We start from the raw sequence: 10367 nt of genomic DNA, 5'->3' as shown, positions 1-10367 counted from the left end.
TTACTGACCGTGCCAGCCCAGTGTTTCCACCTTCCCTTCCCAACCAGCCCACTGTTTTATCTCACTGCCCTTCCATCTAGAACCCCCCTGTCAGTCCAGACACACTGATTCCCCTCCCCAACTCAGCCCAGTGTTATCTCCTCACACCCCTATCTCTCTGCCCCTCTACCTGGCGCAGTGTGTATAACGTGCTCTACCTGGAGCATTGTGTATAATGTGCTCTACCTGGCGCAGTGTGTATAATGTGCTCTACATGGCGCATTGTGGGTCATTCCGAGTTTTCGCTCGTTATTTTTTTCTCGCAACGGAGCGATTAGTCGCTAATGCGCATGCACAATGTCCGCAGTGCGACTGTGCCAAGTAAATTTGCTATGCAGTTAGGTTTTTTACTCACGGCATTACGAGGTTTTTTCTTCGTTCTGGTGATCGTAATGTGATTGACAGGAAGTGGGTGTTTCTAGGCGGAAACTGCCCGTTTTATGGGAGTGTGTGAAAAAACGCTACCGTTTCTGGGAAAAACGAGGGAGTGGCTGGAGAAACGGAGGAGTGTCTGGGCGAACGCTGGGTGTGTTTGTGACGTCAAACCAGGAACGACAAGCACTGAACTGATCGCATTGGCAGAGTAAGTTTCGAGCTACTCAGAAACTGCTAAGAAGTGTCTATTCGCAATTCTGCTAATCTTTCGTTCGCAATTTTGAGAAGCTAAGAGAAGCTAAGCTAAGACTCCCAGTAGGCGGCGGCTTAGCGTGTGCAAAGCTGCTAAAAGCAGCTTGCGAGCGAACAACTCGGAATGACCACCATTGTGTATAACGTGCTCTACCTGGCGCATTGTGTATAACGTGCTCTGCCTGGCGCATTGTGTATAACTTGCTCTGCCTGGCGCAGTGTGTATAACGTGCTCTGCCTGGCGCAGTGTGTATAACGTGCTCTACCTGGCGCAATGTGAATAACGTGCTCTACTTGGCGCATTGTGAATAACGTGCTCTACCTTGCGCAGTGTGTATAACGTGCTCTACCTGGCGCAGTGTGTATAACGTGCTCTGCCTGGCGCAGTGATGTATAACGTGCTCTGCCTGGCGCAGTGATGTATAACGTACTCTGCCTGGCGCAGTGATGTATAACGTGCTCTGCCTGGCGCAGTGATGTATAACGTGCTCTGCCTGGCGCAGTGATGTATAACGTGCTCTGCCTGGCGCATTGTGTAAAACGTGCTCTGCCTGGCGCATTGTGTATAACGTGCTCTGCCTGGCGCAGTGAGTATAACGTGCTCTGCCTGACGCAGTGATGAATAACGTACTCTGCCTGGCGCAGTGATGTATAACGTGCTCTGCCTGGTGCAGTGTGTATAACGTGCTCTGCCTGGCGCATTGTGTAAAACGTGCTCTGCCTGGCGCAGTGTGTATAACGTGCTCTGCCTGGCGCAGTGTGTATAACGTGCTCTGCCTGGCGCAGTGATGTATAACGTGCTCTGCCTGGTGCAGTGTGTATAACGTGCTCTACCTGGCGCAGTGTGTATAACGTGCTCTGCCTGGCGCAGTGATGTATAACGTGCTCTACCTGGCGCAGTGTGTGTAACGTGCTCTACCTGGCGCAGTGTGTGTAACGTGCTCTACCTGGCGCAGTGCGTGTAATGTGCTCTACCTGGCGCAGTGCGTGTAACGTGCTCTACCTGGCGCAGTGTGTGTAACGTGCTCTACCTGGCGCAGTGTGTGTAACGTGCTCTACCTGGCGCAGTGTGTGTAATATACTCTACCTGGCGCTAAGTGTATAACGTGCTCTGCCTGGCGCAATGTGTATAGGAGGTTCTACCTGGTGCAATGTGTATAAGCGGCACTACTGTGTGGTATAATGTGAATTGGTACTATTATGTGGTCACGCCCCTTCTCCATTAAGCCACACCCCTAATTTTTTTACGCGCGCCTTCATCGCGCACTGCCTACACTTTAGGATCTCGGAGGTGGAGAACCAATTCACCAAAATGTCTAGTTACAGCTCTGGAGCAGGGTGTCCTGCATGCTACACAGCCCAGCAGCACTGTCACCCCATCCCCCCCACCTTGCAACAAGATTAAGATTAATAAGAACCTTAATTCCGATGGGACCCAGAAAAGGACCAGTAGGACCCCAATTTTTAAAAGTGAGGGGTCCCTGGGACCCACTTTTTTGGGGGCTCAGCGCGATCACTGCCATGCAGACTTTCTGGCCTCGCAGCCCCTGCTTCTGTCGGTCAGCTGAGTAAGTTGGTTCTTACTCAGCTGGTCACCTGCGTGGAATGTCGCGATTTTGGATTTCAGCTTGCGATGGCGGTTGCAGTGCTGGGATTGCAGCTACACGCTGGAGGTCTTCTGCATGCCCCTCCTAGAGATCGATGATAATACAATGGGCCTAATTCAGATCTGATCACAGCAGCAAATTTGTTAGCTAATGTGCAAAACCATGGTGGTCATTCCGAGTTGTTCGCTCTGTAATTTTCTTCGCATTGCAGCGATTTTCCGCTAAATGCGCATGCGCAATGTTCGCACTGCGACTGCGCCAAGTAAATTTGCTATGCAGTTAGGTATGTTACTCACGGCATTACGAGGTTTTTCCTTCGTTCTGGTGATCGTAATGTGATTGACAGGAAGTGGGTGTTTCTGGGCGGAAACTAGCCGTTTTATGGGAGTGTTTGAAAAAACGCTACTGTTTCTGGGAAAAACGCGGGAGTGGCTGGAGAAACGGAGGAGTGTCTGGGCGAACGCTGGGTGTGTTTGTGACGTCAAACCAGGAACGACAAGCACTGAACTGATCGCACTGGAAGAGTAAGTCTCGAGCTACTCAGAAACTGCACAGAGAAGTCTTTTCGCAATATTGCGAATCTTTCGTTCGCAATTTTGATAAGCTAAGATTCACTCCCAGTAGGCGGCGGCTTAGCGTGTGCAAAGCTGCTAAAAGCAGCTTGCGAGCGAACAACTCGGAATGAGGGCCCATGTGCACTGCAGGGGAGGCAGATATAACATGTGCAGAGAAAGTTAGATTTGGGTGGGTAAAATGGTTTCTGTGCAGGTTAAATACTGGCTGCTTTATTTTTACACTGCAATTTAGATTTCAGTTTCAAACACACCACACCCAAATCTAAAGGGCCCCATACATTAGAACGGTAATGCCCAGATTGCATCCAATTTCGAACATTCGGGACGATATATATCGGGTGAAATCGGGCATTTTGGATGTGTTTCCGATCCGTCCCGTCCGATGCGCGTTCCCGTGGGGGTCGAATCGGCTCCCCTAGATCTTAGTGCTGCACTCGTGATATGTCAGTTCCCGCAGGCATGGCTGGCTGGGATCGCATAAGATATATTGCATGCAAAATGTACCAAATTGTATGGAACCAGTCCCGGGAAGCTCCCGGGAGAGTTCAAGGAAAATCACCTCCGACTTCAGCCTCAGACATATTGCTGTAGTTTTACTCTAGCTGCACAAGTTATATCTGCCCCACCTGCACTGCACATGGGGGGTCATTCCGAGTTGATCGCTCACTAGCAACTTTTTGCAGCGCTGCGATCAGGTTAAAACTCTGCAAAACTGTGCATGCGTATGCACCGCAATGCGCAGGCGCGTCATACGGGTACAAAGAGATTCGTGCTGGGCGATGGATTTAACAAAGAATACATTCGCACAGTCGATCGCAAGGTAATTGACAGAAACAGGGTGTTTATGGGTGTCAACTGACTAGTTTCTGGGAGTGTTTGGGAAAACGCAGGTGTGTCCAAGCGTTTGCAGGGCGGGTGTCTGACGTCAATTCCGGGACCAAAAAGACTGGAGTGATCGCAGCGGCTGAGTAAGTCCAGAGCTACTCAGAAACTGCACAAACTGTTTTTGTACCGCTCAGCTGCAAAGGCGGTCGCACACTTGCAAAGCGAAAATACACTCCCCCATAGGCGGCGACTATCTGATCGCAGCACAGCAAAAAGTTGCTAGCGAGCGATCAACTCTGAATGACCCCCATGGTTTTACCCTTTAGCGAACAAATTTGCTGCTGCGATCAGATATGAATTAGGCCCCATGCTGATTGCATGCAGCATTGCATTTTCATCCATCTCAGAATCAGGCCCTAAGTACGCACCTATCAGTAGATGATGAAAGTGGGTGTCTCTGTTATTCCACATTAAGACACATATATAGATGTACACAAGGGAATAACTTTGTGGTGGCATTTGCATAAAGTTGAAGCTGGGTGACTGCTAATAGACGCAGCTGCAGACGCTTCTACGTCCACCTCTGAAAACCCTCAAGCATCAGCTTTTCTTCTGTTTTTTTTTTCTTTACGTGCCACTGGCGTATTTATAATGGGTGTAGTGTGTGCGGATCCAGGGGGGCCCACACCACACACCATGCATCCATAATTTCTCTAACGTCCTAGTGGATGCTGGGGACTCCGTAAGGACCATGGGGAATAGCGGCTCCGCAGGAGACTGGGCACAGCTAAGAAAGAATTAGGACTACCTGGTGTGCACTGGCTCCTCCCACTATGACCCTCCTCCAGACTTCAGTTAGAATCCTGTGCCCGGCCGAGCTGGATGCACACTAGGGGCTCTCCTGAGCTCCTAGAAAGAAAGTATATGTTAGGTTTTTTATTTTACAGTGAGATCTGCTGGCAACAGACTCACTGCAGCGAGGGACTAAGGGGAGAAGAAGCGAACCTACCTAACTGGTGGTAGCTTGGGCTTCTTAGGCTACTGGACACCATTAGCTCCAGAGGGATCGACCGCATGGAACCGGCCATTGGTGTTCGGTCCCGGAGCCGCGCCGCCGGCCCCCTTACAGAGCCAGAAGCAAGAAGAAATCCGGAAAATCGGCGGCAGAAGACATCAGTCTTCACCAAGTTAGCGCACAACACTGCAGCTGTGCGCCATTGCTCCTCATACACACTTCACACTCCGGTCACTGAGGGTGCAGGGCGCTGGGGGGGGGGGCGCCCTGAGAAGCAATAAATACACCTTGGCTGGCAAATATATCACAATATATAGCCCCAGAGGCTATATATGTGATAAATACCCCTGCCAGAATCCATAAAAAAGCGGGAGAAAAGTCCGCGAAAAAGGGGCGGAGCTATCTCCCTCAGCACACTGGCACCATTTTCTCTTCACAGTGCAGCTGGAAGACAGCTCCCCAGGCTCTCCCCTGTAGTTTTCAGGCTCAAAGGGTTAAAAAGAGAGGGGGGGCACTAAATTTAGGTGCAATATTGTTATACAAGCAGCTATTGGGGGAAAAATCACTCAGTTATAGTGTTAATCCCTGCATTATATAGCGCTCTGGTGTGTGCTGGCATACTCTCTCTCTGTCTCCCCAAAGGACTTTGTGGGGTCCTGTCCTCAGTCAGAGCATTCCCTGTGTGTGTGCTGTGTGTCGGTACGGCTGTGTCGACATGTGGGATGAGGAAGGTTACGTGGAGGTGGAGCAGAGGCCGATAAATGGGATGTCGTCCCCTGTGGGGCCGACACCAGAGTGGATGGATAGGTGGAAGGTATTAAACGACAATGTCAACTCCTTACAAGGCTGGATGACGTAAAACAGCTGTGGGATAGCCGGCTTCTCAGCCCGCACCTGCCCAGGCGTCTCAAAGGCCATCAGGGGCTCAAAAAAGCGCCCGTTACCTCAGATGGCAGACACAGATGTCGACACGGAGTCTGACTCCAGTGTCGACGAGATTGAGACATATACACAATCCACTAGGAACATCCGTTACATGATCTCGGCAATAAAAAAATGTGTTACGCATTTCTGACATGAACCCAAGTACCACATAAAAGGGGTTTTATTTTTGGGGAGAAAAAGCAGCCAGTGTTTTGTTCCCCCATCAGATGAATGAATGAAGTGTGTAAAGTAGCGTGGGTTCCCCCAATAAGAAACTGGTAATTTCTAAAAAGTTACTGATGGCGTACCCTTTCCCGCCAGAGGATAGGTCACGTTGGGAGATATCCCTTAGGGTGGATAAGGCGCTCACACGTTTGTCAAAAAAGGTGGCACTGCCGTCTTAGGATACGGCCACCTTGAAGGAGCCTGCTGATAAAAAGCAGGAGACTATCCTGAAGTCTGTATATACACACTCAGGTTATATACTGAGACCTGCAATCGCCTCAGCATAAATAGTACTGCTGCAGCGTGGTCTGATACCCTGTCAGATAATATTAATACTCTAAGACAGGGAAAATAGTTTGCTAACATAGAGCATATTAAAGACGTTGTCTTATATATAAAGGATGCACAGAGGGATATTTGCCGGCTGGCATCCAGAATTAATGCAATGTCCATTCTGCCAGGAGGGTATTAGAAACCCGGCAGTGGACAGGTGATGCTGCCTATAAAAGGCACATGGAGACAGAGACAAGGGAAGAAGGAAAAAGCTGCACCAGCAGCCAGTTCCCAGGATCAAAAATCTTCCCCCGCTTCCTCTGAGTCCACCGCTTGACGTTGGGGCTCCACAGGTGGAGACAGGTGCGGTAGGGGCGCGTTTCGGGAACTTCAGGGACCAGTGGGTTTGCCCACAGGTGGATCCCTAGGTTCTGCAAATAGTATCACAGGGATACAGGCTGGAGTTCGAGGCGACTCCCCCTCGCCGTTACCTCACCTCAGCCTTGCCTGCTGCCCTCGGAGAAAGGTAGTACTGGCGGCAATTCACAAGCTGCACTTCCAGCAGGTGAAATCTAGGTACCCCTCCTTCAACAAGGCCGGGGTTACTATTCCAAAATGTTGTGGTACCGAAACCAGACGGTTCGTGAGACCCATTCTAAAATTGAAAGCCTTGAACACTTATATACGAAGGTTCAAGTTCAAAATGGAATCGCTCAGGGCGTTATTGCAAGCCTGGATGGTATCACTGGACATCAAGGATGCTTACCTGCATGTCCCTATTTACCCTTTTCACCAGGAGTACCTCAAAATTGTGGTACAGGATTGTCATTACCAATTCCAGACGTTGCCGTTGGTCTGTCCCCGGCACCGAGGTATTTACCAAGGTAATGGCCGAAATAATTATCCCGTACTTGGACGATCTCCTTATAAAGGCGAGGTCCAGGGAGCAGTTGTTCGGCGGAGTAGCACTATCTCGGGAAGTGCTACAACAGCACGGCTGAATTCTGAATATTCCAGTCGCAGCTGGTTCCTACGACGCGTCTACTGTTCCTGAGTATGGTTCTGGACACAGAGCAGGATAAAAAGGGTTTCTCCCGGAGGAGAAGTCCAAGGAGTTGTCGTCTCTAGACAGAGACCTCCTAATACGTATACAGGTGTCGGTGCATCAATGCACGCGAGCCCTGGGAAGGATGGTAGCTTCTTACGAAGAAATTCCATTCGCCAGGTCCCATTCAAGGATTTTCCAGTGGGATCTGTTGGACATGTGGTCCGGGTCGCATCTTCAGATGCATCGGCGGATAACCCTGTCTCCAAGGGCCAGGGTGTCGTTGTTGTGGTGGCTGCAGAGTGCTCATCTTCTAGGGGGCCGCAGATTCGGCATACAGGACTGGGTCCTGGTGACCACGGATGCCAGCCTTCGAGGCTGGGGGGCAGTCACACAGGGAAGAAACTTCCAAGGCTATGGAAAAGTCAGGAGACTTCCCTACACATAAATATTCTGGAACTAAGGGCCATTTACAATGCCCTAAGTCAGGCTAGACCCCTGCTTCAACACCGGCCGGTGCTGATCCAGTCAGACAACATCACGGCGGTCGCTCATGTACACGACAGGGCGGCACAAGAAGCAGGATGGCGATGGCAGAAGCCACAAGGATTCTCCGATGGGCGGAAAATCATGTGTTAGCACTGTCAGCAGTGTTCATTCCCGGAGTGGACAACTGAGAAGCAGACTTTCTCAGAAGACACGACCTCCACCCGGGAGAGTGGGGACTTCATCCAGAAGTCTTCCAAATGATTGTACACCGTTGGGAAAGGCCACAGGTGGACATGATGGCGTCCCGCCTCAACTAAAAGTTACAAAGATATTGCGCCAGGTCAAGGACCCTCAGGCGATAGCTGTGGACGCTCTGGTAACACCGTGGGTGTACCAGTCGGTGTATGTGTTCCCTTCTCTGCCTCTCTTACCCAGGGTAATGAGAATAATAAGAAGGAGAGGAGTAAGAACTATGGCCCTCGTTCGCTCTGTATTTTTCATCGCATCGCAATGAAAATCCGCTTAGTACGCATGCGCAATATTCGCACTGCGACTGCGCCAAGTAATTTAACAATGAAGATAGTATTTTTACTCACGGCTTTTTCATCGCTCCGGCGATCGTAATGTGATTGACAGGAAATGGGTGTTACTGGGCGGAAACACAGCGTTTTATGGGCGTGTGGATGAAAACGCTACCGTTTCCGGAAAAAACGCAGGAGTGGCTGGAGAAACGGGGGAGTGTCTGAGCGAACGCTGGGTGTGTTTGTGACGTCAAACCAGGAACGACAAGCACTGAACTGATCGCACAGGCAGAGTAAGGTTGAAGTTACTCAGAAACTGCAAAGTAGTTTGTAATCGCAATATTGCGAATACATCGGTCGCAATTTTAAGAAGCTAAGATACACTCCCAGTAGGCGTAGGCTTAGCGTGTGTAACTCTGCTAAATTCGCCTTGCGACCGATCAACTCAGAATGAGGGCCTATACTCATTGTTCCGGGTTGGCCAAGAAGAGCTTGGTAACCAGAACTCCAAGAAATGATCTCAGAGGACCTATGGCCTCTGCCGCTCAGATAGGACCTGCTGCAGCAGGGGGCCTGTCTGTTTCAAGACGTACCGCGGCTGCGTTGACGGCATGGCGGTTGAACGCCGGATCCTGAAGGAAAAGGGAATTCCGGAGGAAGTTATCCCTACGCTATTTAAAGCTAGGAAAGAAGTGAACGCTAACCATTATCACCGCATATGGCGTAAATATGTTGCGTACTGTGAGGCCAGGAAGGCCCCAAAGGAGAAATTTCAGCTAGGTCGATTTCTGCACTTCCTACAGTCAGAGGTGACTATGGGCCTACAATTGGGGTCCATTAAGGTCCAGATTTCGGCTCTATCGATTTTTTTCCAAAATGGAACTGGCTTCACTGCCTGAAGTTCAGACATTTGTCAAGGGAGTGCTGCATATTCAGCCTCCTTTTGTGCCTCCAGTGGCACCGAGGGACCTCAACGTGGTGTTGGGTTTCCTAAAGTCACATTGGTTTGAGCCACTCAAAACCGTGGATTTAAAATATCTCACGTGGAAAGTGGTCATGCTTTTGGCCTTGGCTTCGGCAAGGCGGGTGGCAGAATTGGCGGCTTTGTCATGCAAAAGCCCCTATTTGATTTTCCATATGGATAGGGCAGAATTGAGGACTAGTCCCCAGTTTCTTCCTAAGGTGGTATCAGCTTTTCACTTGAACCAACCTATCGTGGTGCCTGCGGCTACTAGGGACTTGGAGGACTCCAAGTTACTGGACGCAGTCAGGGCCTTGAAAATGTATGTTTCCAGGACGGCTGGAGTCAGGAAGACTGACTCGCTATTTATCCTGTATGCACCAAACAAGATGGGTGCTCCTGCTTCAAAGCAGACTATTGCTCGCTGGATTTGTAGCACAATTCAGCTTGCGCATTCTGTGGCTGGCCTGCCGCAGCCTAAATCTGTAAAAGCCCATTCCACGAGGAAAGTGGGCTCTTCTTGGGCGGCTGCCCGAGGGGTCTCGGCTTTACAACTTTGCCGAGCTGCTACTTGGTCAGGGGCAAACACGTTTGCAAAATTCTACAAATTTGATACCCTGGCTGAGGAGGACCTTGAGTTCTCTCATTCGGTGCTGCAGAGTCATCCGCACTCTCCCGCCCGTTTGGGAGCTTTGGTATAATCCCCATGGTCCTTACGGAGTCCCCAGCATCCACTAGGACGTTAGAGAAAATAAGATTTTACTCACCGGTAAATCTATTTCTCGTAGTCCGTAGTGGATGCTGGGCGCACGTCCCAAGTGCGGACTGTCTGCAATACTTGTATATAGTTATTGTTAACTAAAAGGGTTATTGTTGAGCCATCTGTTGAGAGGCTGTGTTATGTTCATACTGTTAACTGGGTATAATATCACGAGTTATACGGTGTGATTGGTGTGGCTGGTATGAGTCTTACCCGGGATTCAAAATCCTTTCCTTATTGTGTCAGCTCTTCCGGGCACAGTATCCTAACTGAGGTCTGGAGGAGGGTCATAGTGGGAGGAGCCAGTGCACACCAGGTAGTCCTAATTCTTTCTTAGCTGTGCCCAGTCTCCTGCGGAGCCGCTATTCCCCATGGTCCTTACGGAGTCCCCAGCATCCACTACGGACTACGAGAAATAGATTTACCGGTGAGTAAAATCTTATTTTTTAATACTTACCCTCCGGAGTCCCATCACTTCAAA

The sequence above is a fragment of the Pseudophryne corroboree genome, chromosome 4 (assembly GCF_028390025.1).
Source record: "Pseudophryne corroboree isolate aPseCor3 chromosome 4, aPseCor3.hap2, whole genome shotgun sequence".
In the NCBI taxonomy this organism is placed as follows: Eukaryota; Metazoa; Chordata; class Amphibia; order Anura; family Myobatrachidae; genus Pseudophryne; species Pseudophryne corroboree.
Note: the sequence above shows the minus strand (reverse complement) of the source record.